The sequence below is a fragment of the Gavialis gangeticus genome, unplaced genomic scaffold (genome assembly GCF_001723915.1).
Source record: "Gavialis gangeticus isolate Ggan-Ray unplaced genomic scaffold, GavGan_comp1, whole genome shotgun sequence".
Lineage (NCBI taxonomy): Eukaryota > Metazoa > Chordata > Crocodylia > Gavialidae > Gavialis > Gavialis gangeticus.
In genome coordinates, this window is record NW_017729031.1 from 23,824,226 (window position 1) to 23,838,950 (window position 14,725).

General features: G+C 43.2%; 1 long non-coding RNA gene across 1 annotated transcript; it reads left to right on the plus strand.

The window, feature by feature from the left end:
• The first annotated feature begins 2,558 nt into the window (after window positions 1–2,558).
• Window positions 2,559–6,016, plus strand: LOC109301375. The gene is made up of 2 exons (XR_002098523.1): window positions 2,559–4,207; window positions 5,555–6,016. It is a non-coding gene; the product is annotated as an uncharacterized LOC109301375 (long non-coding RNA).
• The last annotated feature ends 8,709 nt before the right edge of the window (window positions 6,017–14,725 follow it).

Sequence of the window (14,725 nt, forward strand, 5' to 3'; positions counted from 1 at the left end):
CACTGTCCATTTTTCAAAGACTGAACAAGATAGCCTTGATGGAAGTAAGAAAAATGGAAGAAAATCAATATAGGTGCCCTTTTCATAAACTTTTCAGAGCAGTGCTAAATTAAAAGGAGATATAGGTGAGAAGCAGAGATGAAAGGGAAAGAAGGGAAAATAGAAAATCCAAAAGGAATAGTTTACAGAGAACAGGACTAGAGGAATAAAAAGTGAAGTAGGGTTTGGACCTACCATGGTAAAGGGTAAGAAACCCAAGACTCATAAGCAGCAAGTTAAAACTACACTGAGATGATAGAATTTTTCTTTGTAATTATGGTCATGGTATTTATAGTCCCATGACATAAAAATCTCATGGGAACGACAAGTTACCACACATTGAAAACAGTAACAACAGCGTAAAAGAAAAACCCTAAAAATATTGCAGGCACCACCTGCTCGTCAGGGAGTATGAAAACTGTGGAAGTGATGCTGATTGAACCTTGTATGTTAGGATCAGGCCCTGGGGGCTGGCACCAACCCTTCCCCCCCATGCACTGGGATTGGTCCCCACGGGCCTGGTGCCATCCACTCCAGACAGGACTGGGCCCCAGGGATTAAGCACCCATGTTGTACACAATTCATTATTTTTTAGTAGAACATTAACATATCAATATACTTCATTAAGAAATGCATCGATATCGTGTTGAATGGGAAAGAAGAGCAAGAGGAAAACCTGCTAGGAAGAATATAGCATTTGTGTGTAATGTGCACTTAATAGTCAGCAAATTTAAATTTTTGTAAACATTATTATTCAGTGGCAACAATGGAATTTGAATCATTCTTTTACAAGTTTCAGAAACAAAGCAAGCTATTCTGTCCTTCCTTCAGTTTAGCAATTGCAATGATATACTGTACCATTCTTTGTATTAAAAGCTGTCAAGTGACACTTGGTATATACTAGTGGTGCTCAACATTTTTCCCCTTTCAGCCAGATGGGCAGTGCCTGGTCCGACCGTGGGCCGGAAGGTGATTCCAATCCAGCACCCATGCCATGCCTACCATCTGGCTAGTGGAGTAGGGTGGGGAAGCAGTCCGGCCTGTGTCCGGCACCGCAGGGGGAGAAGAGGGCTTCATCTGGCCTGGCTTGGGGTGGGGGCCAAGGAGGAGAGAGACATAACCTGGCCCCACAGGGGGGGAAAGGGGAATGACCTGGCTCCAACCCAGCCCCATGGTGAAAACGGGGCATGGCCTGGCCTTGAACCTGACCCTATGGGAGAAAGGGGTCATGACCTGTGTGGCAGGGTGCTTAGTGTACCTGCCACTTGAAGAGGAGAGGCAGCCTGAAAAGCAGCATGCAGGTGGCAAGGGGGGGGTGTTAATGAGACCCACATCTGACTAGAAGAGGGCTGGGCTTAGACAAGATATAAGCCCAGACCCTGAGTTGAGCAGGCAATAAGATCCTGGAGGCTGCCGAGTGAACATCTCCTGAGCAGAATGGTTGCAGCTCCAAAATGGCAACACAGAGAGTACAATCAGCAGCAGTCTGGAGGCCTGGGAAGGAACAAAAGTGTGGAGGAGGTCCCTAGGGACCCAGCTAGGGGGCTGGAGCCCAGAGAGCGGCTGAGTGAGAGATCAAGGGGTCTGAGTGTGGGACCAGTGGGGTCCAGGACCCCAGAGAGGACCTATGTGAGGAACCAAAGGGTCTGAGGGTCCAGAGAGTGGCTGAGTGAGGGGCCAGGGGGTCTGAGAGCCCGAGGGGCTGAGTGTGAGACCTGAGGGTCTGATAGCCCAGAATGGGGCTGAAAGTGTAGAGAGTGAACATCAGAAAGTGATGACACCTACGAGGCATGGGGTGTGGTGTAGGGATGGATGGAGCTCTGCAATCAGCCCATAAAGCAATGACCACAGAAACCTGTTGGTCATTAGAGTGGCAGCAATTTGGGAAGCTCTGGGGCAGCCTCCCTTAGATATAAAGTGAATACATCAAGGTGTGGTGGGTGAATGAAGGGGTGACTGCCCACAGAGACCAGAGTGAGTAAGGGCTGAAGGAACCCAGGGGCTTCACAGCCACCCCTAGAGATGGCCCCATTACAACCAGGCCTCATGAGGGGAAAGGGGACTTTGCCTGGCCCCAAGGGGAAAAGGAGGCACGGCCCAGCTTTGTGAGGGTTGGAGGAAGGGGGGCATGGCTTGGCTCCAACTTGGTGCATGGGTTTTTGGGAATTTGGCAGAGGGGAAGATATCTAAATGCCATATCTAAATGCCATGACTCCCCCACTGGCAAATTTCCTGTCCTGTGGGTTGCCCGGTGGGCCAGATGTGATGGCTCCATGGTCTGCATTTGACCCAGAGGCCAGAGGTTGAGCATCCTTGGTGTACATAGTCTTCTCAGTGTAACACCTTGAATTTATTTCCTTTGTACAAAATAAAACTATTACTTAGGAGAAAAAAACCCTATGTTTATACGAATATTTTAATCTTGGTTAATTGTCACTCTTGCACCTGATCCTTCATTTCCTACTCGTGGATACGTCTACCCAAGACGCTAAATGTACTGTAGTCTAATTCTGCTGTGCAGTAGTGTGCAGGGCAAAACTCGTGCTAATATGCTACTGCACAGTACTATTAGGCTACTGCAGTTAGTGACACTAAAAAGCTGTGTGCCAGCACCACTGCATAGTAGCGCCAGTTACTGCTCATTGATTTAGTACTTGGTTATCCAAGTCCTAAACTTAATGTGCAGTAACTATGGCACATGAATGAACATGTAGACACACCCAGTTATATCTATTTTGTATTACAAAACCCCCATGGGGACCAGACAAGATTTTAAGAACTTCATTGTATTTAAGTGCTGTATGCACACAAAGTAAGAGATGGTTCCTGAAGAGTTTACAGTTTAAAATATACAAATCAGTATAACAATTATGATCTTGATTTCATCTAGCTTTTCCTTTATGCATAGTATAACATCTAAATGTATGCCTCTGACATCATATCATATATATTTAGATTTTATATTACACATAAAGGAAAAGCTAGATGAAATCAAGATCATAATTATACGTACACACATATAGCTATAATCTTGATTTCACTTGATATAAATGTGCAAGTGAACAGCTCTGTGTGCATTAGCCCTTGCTGTCTTTTTCTTCACACACCCAAATTACCAAAACTGTCTTGTCTAGAATTTCCACCTGAAATGTTGACTGTTTTGACCTTTGAAAGCACATTATAGGTAGAAGTGAATTTCTTGATCCAGTCTATGGAAAGTTGCCAGCTATTGAAATAGTGAGGGATTTTTTTTCCTGAAATTGTGAGGACTTAAAACAGTATAAAATGAACTGCCAAAAACGTGCATTCTATTTAATCACATTTTTTCACCAGTTGTCCTTATCCCTGCAAAGTATGTTTCCAAAAAGATAAACTGAGGCTCAGAAACTTGTGTAACTCTCCAAAGGTCAGTCCAGCTGGTAAGTAGCAAAGCTTGGAATAGAGCTGAGGAATTATGACTCAGTCCTCTGATGGAAGCACTAGATGTACTACTTATTAATAGTGCTGCCTAATAATATCTTTACTGAGCTGCATATTTTATACTTATCACAGATAATATCTATTAAAACAGGATGACTCTTTCAACTATATCAAAATCAAGCTGCATGCTCTGCAGGAGTAAATTTAGGGGCCAGATGTTCAGCTGCACTCTAGTAGCCTTTGTAGAGCTGTTTTAAAGCTGACATGGCTGTATACCAGTAGCAGTGAACAGTCATCAGGAAGGGAGAGTGGGTTGCACACTCACTCTTCCCATTCTGCTTGGACAGCTCCCAAAGTGAGCGGCACTGGCGGATGAGGCGGTATGGCCAGGCATCTGGAGTTGCACTCATTTAGTGTATTTTTTTTCTGCTTACTTATGAAATGCAAGCCACAAATTAAGGCTGTCTCTCTTATGGCTGGAACCCCACTGGAGGCATCAGTTCACATGCCATGTGTGCTTCCTCAGATATGAGTTCTCCTGTCAGAGTTTCACACGAGTATGCAATTTGCACCTCACTGTACCTGGAATCAGTCACACTTTTCAATGTCTTGTTTTAAAAAGAATCTAGATGAGATGCATGCAAACAGTAGAAACCACAGCTTTCCAAGCTGTAATGCTAAACATTTCTTCTTCAGAGGACTTGTGCTCGGTGGTTCTTAAGGCATTTGGAGAAAATGGGTCACTGTGGTAAGAAGCCCATAATTTTTTCTAAAAGGGTAATTTTTGTGTGTGCGCATATTTAGTGCCTGATACACTTAGTTGCTTCCCATTGCATAATCGCCTGGATTCTTATGCCTAATGTGCACTAACTGCCGCTTGAATGCTTCATTTCTTCTTTTATTAAAATGATTTTGCGTTTATCTGAGTATGAATTAAAGAGAGGTAATATCATTCTTTAGAGTTATGAAACTGCCGCCTTCTCTATACTTCATTTTTGTGTACTACATCTGAATAACATGTTATTGCACTCTATAAAATCAACTACAAAAACAATACGGAGTCCCATGTGCAACCAAGTGAAAGCATTTCTGGCTCACAGTGACACTGTTAGGTTTTATGAGTGGAAGCACCTTCATGAATATAAGTTTTAGAAACTGGGCTGACAAATGTTTTAATGAGCAAGATTAAAAATTAGGTTCCATTCATGTTGGTCCTCTTCAAGAGTGAGTTCTGAAGTTTACTTCAAAGGATTTGAATCAAACCCTGCAAGTGAATTTACTCCTCTACACAGGCCCCATACTGGTCTTCTGTAAAGCAATCAATTTCTCCCAGTTTGAAAGAGGCTCCCACTGCCTTCAGCTGATTTTTACATCAGGCCCTTGAAGGGCAAGACGGTAGAAAACACAGAAGAAAATATATATCAAAGATGCAATTGTTAAAGCTTCAGTCTTGATCAAATAACTTATTTTAAGGCTTGGAGCAGGAAGGGGTGGTGTGTTCAGCCTGTTCAGTACCAGACATGATATAAGACCCAGTGCAGCAATGTGCTTAAGCATGCAAATATTGCTACTTCTATACAGTAACGTAGTTAAGTATGTGTTTATATTTCAACTGGACTATTGGTCCCAATGGAAAAGGAGGGGGGAACAAAACAAGCCTGTGGTCTATTGTAAATATCTCCCAACGTTCTCAGATTCTATTCTGGCTTCAATTGCATATAGGTTATTTATTCTGCATATAGGTTATCTATTTTGCTTTACAGTATGAAATGAGGAAGGAGGGGGGGAATCATTGATCTTTTTAAAACATATATAACTAAAGCTCGTTAGTCTTTAAACTACCGGTATACAAGGAAAAATGTTTCAGCGTGAACATATTAGAAGAAGAGGCTTCATGTGATTTTGGCTATGTAGGTTTTTCTGAAGCATCGGTCTTCATAACTGTAAAAGCTGAGAGTAGGATCTCAAGTTTTTCTACTGTGCTCTATGTTACTGAATATTCCTAACAAATATTAGCCAGTGGTATTATTTTAAATTTGCAGAACAAATTTGCTTTTTTTCTCTTATCTGAGTTTCCTCACACTTTTATTTACAGTATGTATGGGAACATCAATATCTGAGAGACTCGAACACTGAAATGTCCCTTTGGGCGCTGTGATATACAACAAGACATCGATCATTTTAAGCAAACTGCCTTCATATCAAGGCGAGGTAGATGAGACAGACAAAGGGAAAATGCTGTGACCCAACATCACCAAAATCTACTTCTTCCTTCCAGCATTATTTGCCACCTCTGCAGTCGAACATGCAGATCGCAGACCAGCCTCGTCAGTCGTCTTTGGACTCACGGATGACTTCCCTATTTGCTGGAAGACTGCCATCCTTGTATCGAGGGACTGCCAGTGATGACAACGTAAGAGAAACATGTATTTTAACTGGTAATGGAATTTCTAAACATGAGAATGTAACTATACTGCTGTCGCTCAATTATTTTCAGTATATAAATGATGTTGATGATACTTCAACTATTCAAAATAAAAAAACTTTTAAAAGTCAACTGAAAGCTCTATACGAAAAATGAACAGAAAAGCACATATTCATGATTTACCAAGCAACATACACAAACTGCAGTCTATGGGAATAAGCATGAGATGGGGCTATCTGCATCCCTTGCCCACACTGGTGAGCAATTAGTGAGCACATGACATCTCATGAGTAGTCACATTTTTAGATAATAATATTATCTTTATGGGAACAGCTGCCTGCTCTTTTGAGAAAGGCAGCCAAAATATGTTCCTCCAGACCAGGGGTAGGCAATTATTTGCAGCTGCAGGAGAGAATGATCTGGGAACACAGGCAGGTGGATGGATGGGTGCTAAAACCCAGCTGCTGCTGCTGCTTGTTTCTACAGTGGCACTGGGGAAAGCTTCCCCAGCCAATATTCATCCCCATAGCAATGGGGGAAGAATGCCCACAGGAGCCCAAAGTCTGCTGCTGCTGAATTCAGCCAAAGCCCCATGTCTTTGGGAGCTGGATCTGGCCCATGGGCTGTAGGTTGCTGACCCCTGTTCCAGATGACTCCAATTTTATTTCTGTTATTTATGCTATGTAGTACTTGTATAGCATCTATAGACACTGTTTATAAACTAAGGATTGCATAGCTTGCATAGGGCTGGTATGGGAGGGCAGCATTTGACCTATATTTTCTCAGACATTTCTGTAGGAAAGATTTTGATGCCTTTACTTACGATGAGGAACACTATACTTTATGAGGAATCCTATTGATTTCATTGTCAGTATTTCTGAATAAGGTGCTACTCCAAGTGAAACAAAATCAGTCTTTATTACGTCACCCGCAATGTAGGTGCATGATTTTTCAAGGTGGCTTAAGCATTCTCTTAAACATGAGAAGATGCAATACAGGAGCATGAGCAGAGGCTGTGGGGAGGCAGGGCTGCAGCTCTGTATCTGAGCCTGAGTCGGGGCCAAAGGTGGAGCTGCAGCAGCTGTCTTCATCCTCCCTCTTGTATTCAAATCCAAGATGAATCCATGTGGAATGGCAAAAAAACCCCCTTGTCTTGGATTTGAGTAAATGTGATAACATAGGAAGGGATGGGGGCTTGGGCGGATATAATCACTCCTAAATAACAGTGTAGACATATCCAATAACATTTTACAGCATTTAATAAATTTAATTGGGCTTTTTATTATTGTCAACTTTAATTGAAGGACCTAGATTGTAGACACTGAGAATCCAGTTCAACATTTATCCCCAGTTGTAGTAGATTTTCTAGTGTAGAGAAATATAGCAAAGGTATTTCCATTTGCCTTCTCATCATTAAACCAAGGTTGCCATTTAAAACCCAAGGCACACCCCCTGTGACCTCTTCTATCTCTGGTCACCCCATTCAGGCATTGGCCCCTCAGCCTCAGTTCTACCTGTGCTTGGACACTGACCCCTGGGTCTCAGGCACAGGCCCCTCTAGGGCTCCTCCTGCTTCCAGTCCTAGGCCAACCACCCTTCAGGGCCCTTGTTCACGCCCATCCCAGTTGAGCCACCCTTCAGGCCACCTAGCGCTCTGTGTTGAATCCTTAATCCAGCCTTAATCCAGCTCATTCCTCCTGGCCCTTTGCAAGGCTCAAAACCCAGAGTTCCCCAGGCATCCTGCTATGTAGTCTCCTTCTCCCCTACAGCCACAGCCTGGTCTTTCAGTGTAGCACAAACCCCAAATAGCACCAGAAACAAAAGCACACAACTGATCTTCCCAGATGCCACACCTATACAGCTCCTTGTGCTATGAGGATCTAAGGCAGTCTGAGCCTTGGGCTCCTGGCTCCACCTGACCTGGCATGTTGTTAATAAGGCCCAGGTTCTGCTCATCCCTTATTCATCAGTCAATTGTTCTGCTGCCTGTAATTTGCAGGTTGAGTCCTGCAGCCCTCATAGCTGGACTCCTTCTGGGCTGCATTTGCTTTGTGACTCTGTTGTTCCTTCTTCCAAGAAACAGGGAAGGGGGTCCCCTTGTTACATGCTGGTGGTAACTTTATACATCAACAAGGGTGTATTTGCTATGAGCAATCACAGGGTGGCAGCATAGAGATGGAAGCACTACACTTAATGAATTTAAATAAAAATGTGATGGCTTCAATGGGAATTTGGTGGCACATAAGATTTGTGATGGCCCTCAACATGGGGTTCAGTTTATCCTTTTGTTAGGGTAGTTTGTTATGTTTAATGCTTTGAAGATGTACCTGCTTAAAATATTGTTTATATTTAGCCTTAATTAATCATTGCTTAAGTTTTGTTCTTATTCAGTTTTTATTTTTATCACTGCAAGAAGTTTTTTTAACTTGTTATCAGCTCCAGTTAATTGAACTTGGCACTAACAGGCTGATTCAGAGGGATGAAAGGATTGGCTATATTAATGAAAGGTGATAAGGGAGACCAACGGACAATTCGCAAAGAAAGACACCCCGAAAAAGGCCAAATTAAGAGGTGTTCTTTTGATGGGTCTGATAGACAAAGGAATATGCTGAGGATAAAAGACAGACAGGATGCTGACCACAGACAACATAAAAGGGGGCAGCAAGAAAATTCATCATCATTGTCATAAATACAGCCTTCTACACCTGTCTGGACTGTCCCAGCCCACGATGCACTCTTTGCTTCTAGGAACTGAGTGGTTGTCTTCTCTGCTGAGCAAAGTAAGATCTGGGATTGGGCGAGATTATTGTAGTGAATGTTTCTCTCTCTCTGAATATAGAAACTGCTAAAATAATACTTGTTGTATTAATAGAGTTTGATATTAAGGCACTGAATTGTCTGCATTCATAGTTCATGTTCCTTTTAAGGGTTAATTGTGTTTTAACACAATTGTGGTGCTAATATTTTGTAATAGACAAGATTGTTGTTGTCTCATCTTTGCATTCCTAGTTTGTTGTCTTTTTAAATCTCTGGTTAACCCACCAATATGGAAAATTTAATTTCCATAGCGATTCTAAACCTGAGCACGTTGTGTTTGGTCATACCAAAGGTGGCCCTGAGAAAGCATCACTGTTTTATACCCATAACTGCTTTAAGCTAAATGCCTTCTCTCTGCCTGCTGCTATATTTAGCTACACCAGGATTGACTAGTCATTAGCATTTTGCTTTTTAGTCTTCCTGGAAAAATCAGCAAATGTCAAATAAATATCATGGGTGCAAGACTAACCTAACCCAGCACAGTTCTGACTTACGCAATTTTCAAGTTAATAGTGTATTACTAGAAAGTGTCCTTAGTTTCTCACAAAAAAATTCAGAATGGAATCCTAGGTGGTGTTACGCTGTAATATTTTTTCCAGATACCAATGAGGGCCAAATTTGCAAGGGATATTCAGTTTGTTCAGCACTGGGTAAGGTCTCAGCACATTCACCACTAAATTCATAGATTCACAGATTATAGAGTCGGAAAGGACCCAATGGATCATCGTGTCTGACGCCTTGCCCCTGGCAGGAAAGAGGACCAAAGTCAGATGATCCCAGCCCTGTGATTGTCAAGCCTCCTCCTGAAGACCTCCAAGTTAGGTGACAGCATCACTTCTCTTGGAAGCCCATTCCAGACTCTGGCCACCCTTATTGTAAAAAATTTCTTCCTAATGTCTAACCTAAATCTACTCTCCACTAGTTTGTACCCATTATTCCTAGTTACTCCCTGGGGCACTCTGGTAAACAGCTCATCCCCAATTCCCTGCTGCCCTCCCCTGATAAAATTATAGGCGGCTATAAGGTCTCCCCTTAGCTGTCTTTTGTAAAGGCTGAAGAGATCCAGATGCCTCAACCTCTCCTCATAAGGTCTTTCATGGAGACCACTAGTCATGCAAGTGGCCCTCCTCTGAACCCTCTCCAGATTCTCTGTGTCCCTCTTGAAGTGCGGTGCCCAAAACAGGACACAGTACTCGAACTGAGGCCTGACCGATGCCACAGAGAGGGGGAGCATCACCTCCCTTGATCTGTTGGTCATGCATTTGCTAATGCATGATAAGGTGCGATTGGCTTTGTTGATGGCTTTGTTACACTGCTGGCTCATGTTCATCTTGGAGTCAACTATGACTCCAAGATCCCTCTCAGCCTCTGAGCTGCTGAGGAGGTCATCCCCCAACCTATAGGTGTGCAGGGGATTCCTCGTTTTTAGGTGGAGTACCTTGCATTTATCTTTGTTGAATTGCATCCTATTTCATTCTGCCCATTGATCTAACCTGTCCAAGTCGGCCTGTATCTGCTCCCTGCCCTGCGGTGTATTAACTTTGCCCCATAACTTGGTGTAATTGGGAAACTTGGAGAGGGTGCTCTCCACACCCTCGTCCAGATCACTGATGAAGATATTAAATAACACCAGTCCAAGGGCTCAACCCTGCGGGACACCACTGCCCACCTCCTTCCAGGTTAAAAATGACCCATCCACCACCACTCTCTGGGTACAGTCGCTAAGCCAGTTGGTGACCCACCTGACTGTGTAGGTATTCACTCCACAGCCTGTTAGCTTCCGTATGAGAATAGGATGCGAAACTGTGTTGAAGGCCTTCCTAAAATCCAGATAGATGACATCGGCCTCAGCTCCTGTGTCAAGGCAGTGTGTGACCTGGTCATAAAAGGCTATGCAGTTTGTCAAGCAGGATCTACCTGTGACGAACCCGTGCTGGTTTCCTTTCAGAATCGTTTCCCCTGATGGGCCTTCACAAATGTGCTCTTTGATGAGTTTTTTTAGTATTTTCCCTGGGATAGAGGTAAGATGGACTGGCCTAAAGTTACCTGGCTCCTCCCTTCTCCCCTTCTTAAAAATGGGCACCACGTTGGCCCTTTTCCAGTCCTCAGGGACCTGGCCAGAGCACCAGGAGTGCTCAAACAGCCGTGCCAAAAGCTCAGCTATGGCACTGGCCAATTACTTCAGCACCCGTGGATGGAGGTCATTCGGGCTGGCTGACTTGTACCCATCCAGCCCCTCCAAGTGCTCCTTAACTAAGTCAGCACTAACCTTTGGCGGTCTGGTGCCTTTTGGACATCTGTCTATGCTCAAGGTGGAGGAATTGTGTTGGTCAGTATTAAGGAGTACTGAAGCAAAGAACTAATTGAAGAGCTCTGCCTTTTTCTCTGCGTCAACCACCAACTGACCTGATTTGTCCTGCAGGGGCCCTATGTTACTCTGCACTTTCCTTTTGCTCGCTATGTATCTGTAGAAGGGCTTTTTATTGTCCTTAATTGTTGTAGCTAGCCTAGGCTCCAGTCCTGCCTTGGCCTGCCTAACTGATTCCCTGCAATAGTGTGCCAGGGAGGTGTATGCCTCCTTGGTGGCTGCCCCCTGCTTCCACTGCCTATAAATCTCCTTCTTCACCCCCAGTCTTTTCTGGAGTTCCCTGTTCAGCCAAGGGGGCTTTTTTATACCCTTAGCCCCTTTCCTGCGTAAGGGGATAAACTCCTTTTGTGCCCCAAGGATCACTGCCTTGAGAAACTTCCAACCCTCTTGGACCCCCATTAGCTTGATGCTCTTGAGTTCAGCCGCCTCACTAACTAGCCTTCTAAGTTTACTAAAGTTGTCCCTTCTGAAGTCTAACACTTTAGCATCACTGGATATTTTTCTCACCCTTCACTGGATAGTGAACTTTACCAAGTGGTGGTCACTATCACCCAGGTACCCGCAGGTCCCCCAATGGATCATCCCCTGTTGCTAAGACCAGGTCTAGCAAGGAGCTACCCCTGGTGGGACTGGACACCATCTGAGTTAGGTGGAGGTCCTGCACACAGCGTAAGAACCTCCTTGAGCAGTTTGGTTTGGCCGCCTGTTCCTCCCAGCAGATGTCCCGGTAATTTAAGTCCCCCATGACCTCTGCCTCCCTCACCTGTATGGCATCTGAGAGCTGCTTGGAGAATACCGCATCTAGCTCATCATCCCGGTGAGGAGGTCTGTAGTAGACCCCCACTACCAAGTCCTTTTCCCCTGGCTCCCCCCTGGATCCTGACCCACAATGCCTCAGTATCCCCCTCCTCTACCCTTGCCTTGATGACGGAAGATGTGTACTGTTCCTTAACATAGAGAGCTACACCCCTGTCTTTTCTCCCCACTCTGTCTCATCTATACAACCTGTATCCCTCAATGTCTACCGCCCAGTCGTGCACAGAATCCCACCATGTTTCAGTTAAGCCAATTAGGTCACTGTGTGCTAGCAAGTAGGAGCGTGAGCTCCTCCTGCTTGTTCCCCATACTCCTGGCATTTGTGCAAAGACATTTTAGCTCCCCAGTGGGTGCTCTTGGTGTCCCTTTGCCTTGATGGCATGTGCTCCCCTTAGTGCTTACCTATTTAGGTTCAGTGCCTTGACTGTGGCTTTCCAACCCTGGGTTCTCATCGACCACTGGTTCCCCGTCCCCCTTTGAACCTAGTTTAAAGCTCTTCAGAGGAGATCAGCCAACCTGCAGGAGAACAGATGCTTACCTCTAGGAGAGAGATGAAGTTCATCCCATCCTAGAAAGCCTGGTATTACTTTTACTTTAAAAATGGAGTCAGTTTTGTGATGATACTGGATCTTGGTAGGGCCACACTAAGATTGGTGGAGACACCAGGCTTTGTCATCAACAACCTTTTCCAGTAATCGAAGGTGATTGTGCAAGAGCAAATGTCTACCATGGTGTCTAATTCTCCATGCTGCTGTAACATCTCTTATATTGTTCAGATAAATCACCCAAAATCAAATGTTTTGCCATTTAATTTTCCCAACAGATATACACGTGAATCTTAAGTACCGTGTAGTTAAAACATGGCTGTTTCGAGAATCTGTGCAATATGCTTGACAGAAATTGCATGAGAAACATTTTCTTCACATACAATTTTTTCACGTTATATGATAAAATGTATAGCATAAACCTTACATATTAGCTCTTACATGTAATGGAGGAATTATATTTGATCATCAAGGCCTGCACATAACTGATCATCTGTTTAACTTTTAGAAGCAAGAGCAACTGTAATTCCCAGTGCAATCAATTGTCTGCTGAAAGCCCCTTTCTGCCTTCTGCCAGCCACTTACATTCTCATATGGGATGGCACAAAACTAGTTCCTGATGCTGCTTTGTCTGATTCTTCATAATATTGTAGATAGCCTAATTACCAGAAGGTTTACTGATACAAAATATCTTTGCTCATATACTAGATGGGGTAGAGTAAGAAAGAAAATTATTGTTACATTATGTCAAATCTGGAACTAACACTTTATTGCAGAGGAAAGGGAAGTAATCTTTAGAGCAACATGCATTTCCTTCAGTTCTTTAGAGAAGGAACTGAAGAACCATTTCTGCACTGGAAATGTCCAAGTAATATGCAATGACACATAAAAAACCTCCTTATGTATAAGCATTATGACGCAGTCTTTAATACCTGATCATATACTATTTTTCCTTAGACCCCCTGCTCCATTAAGTGCACAAGACACCTGATGTTCCCTTAATGGGCAGCTACTCAATATTTGTTTTAATCCTGGCTGTTCATTGCAGCCATGGCTTTTTTACTGCACACTATCAAAGGCCTGCTCTGAAAGCAGAACTACGAATTTCTTCATGGGTCTGCGATGTGGTTCTCACCACTGAGCATGTCACAAAAAACAGTGAATATATTTTCACAACAACCTTATAAAAATTAGGTCATATTATCATTTTTGTTTTACAGAATGTGAACATAGGCAGAGACATACTGAAGTCAAACATCTGTCCTAGTTTGGAGTGCCCAGTCTGAGATATTGAGGATCTGATTTTTCAGGGTAGGCAGCATTTTTGTATGTTCAAGTGCTGCTCCCATTCCCTTCAGTTGTAACAGTTCCATAAATCAGAGCTCACAGCCTCAAGTCAGGCATTTAACAAATGAGCCTTAGTGTCCACCTGTGAAAAACTTAGTTTAAATGATTGGCATCAGATAGAAACTTTGGGGTAGAGGCATAGAGAATCCATATTCTTCATTAATCATAACATGCTCCTCTTTCTTCCTTCAGTCCTCTTTGTCATTCATTGCACATCTTTCAGTTTGTGTCACAGATGAAGCAAGGGGCCTGCAGACATCAGTCATCTTTACTACACACTTCTGGTTCTTCCCCGGAGTGGGACCAGTCTAAACAAGGCCAGTATGTGAACATATAATGAATGACCAGTTCATACTGTATGTATACAACAACATACACTGGTAATACGAATAATATGGTTGGCTTCAGGCCACCGGATAGAAAACACTGATTTACTTTCATATTGAAAAAGTAACTAAATACTTTTTGGAATTTTAGCTCAGGTTTGGTGTAATCAGAAAGTTAATGTGGCTTTCTAAAGACGCCAGTCAGAAAATGCAAGGAGGTGTGACAAATAAATATTAAAATAACATTCAGGATTCTTTCCTAGGCAGGATATGTTTTAGTAAATTTGATCGGGTGCCTCTCTGTTTCCCAACATGCACACCCACACATAAATTCATTTTAAACATTTTGGAGAAACATCAATAATTGACTTGATTTGTTGCAGAAACACCAAATGCAAGCGTGACTGTGTACATAGCCTCTATGAATGTTTTCTGGTAAAGTAATAATGAAAAAAGAAAATATTTTCTTTTCAAATGTTCCAGCAATAGTTTAATTCTATAGCAGAAAAACCAAAAATACAGTTCTTATACATTTTATAAGTGTCCTGATCCTTTATTGATGGTCTGAAACATTCTGTACACATTGTTGGTGGACAAATTCTGGACCTATATGAAGTCCAGC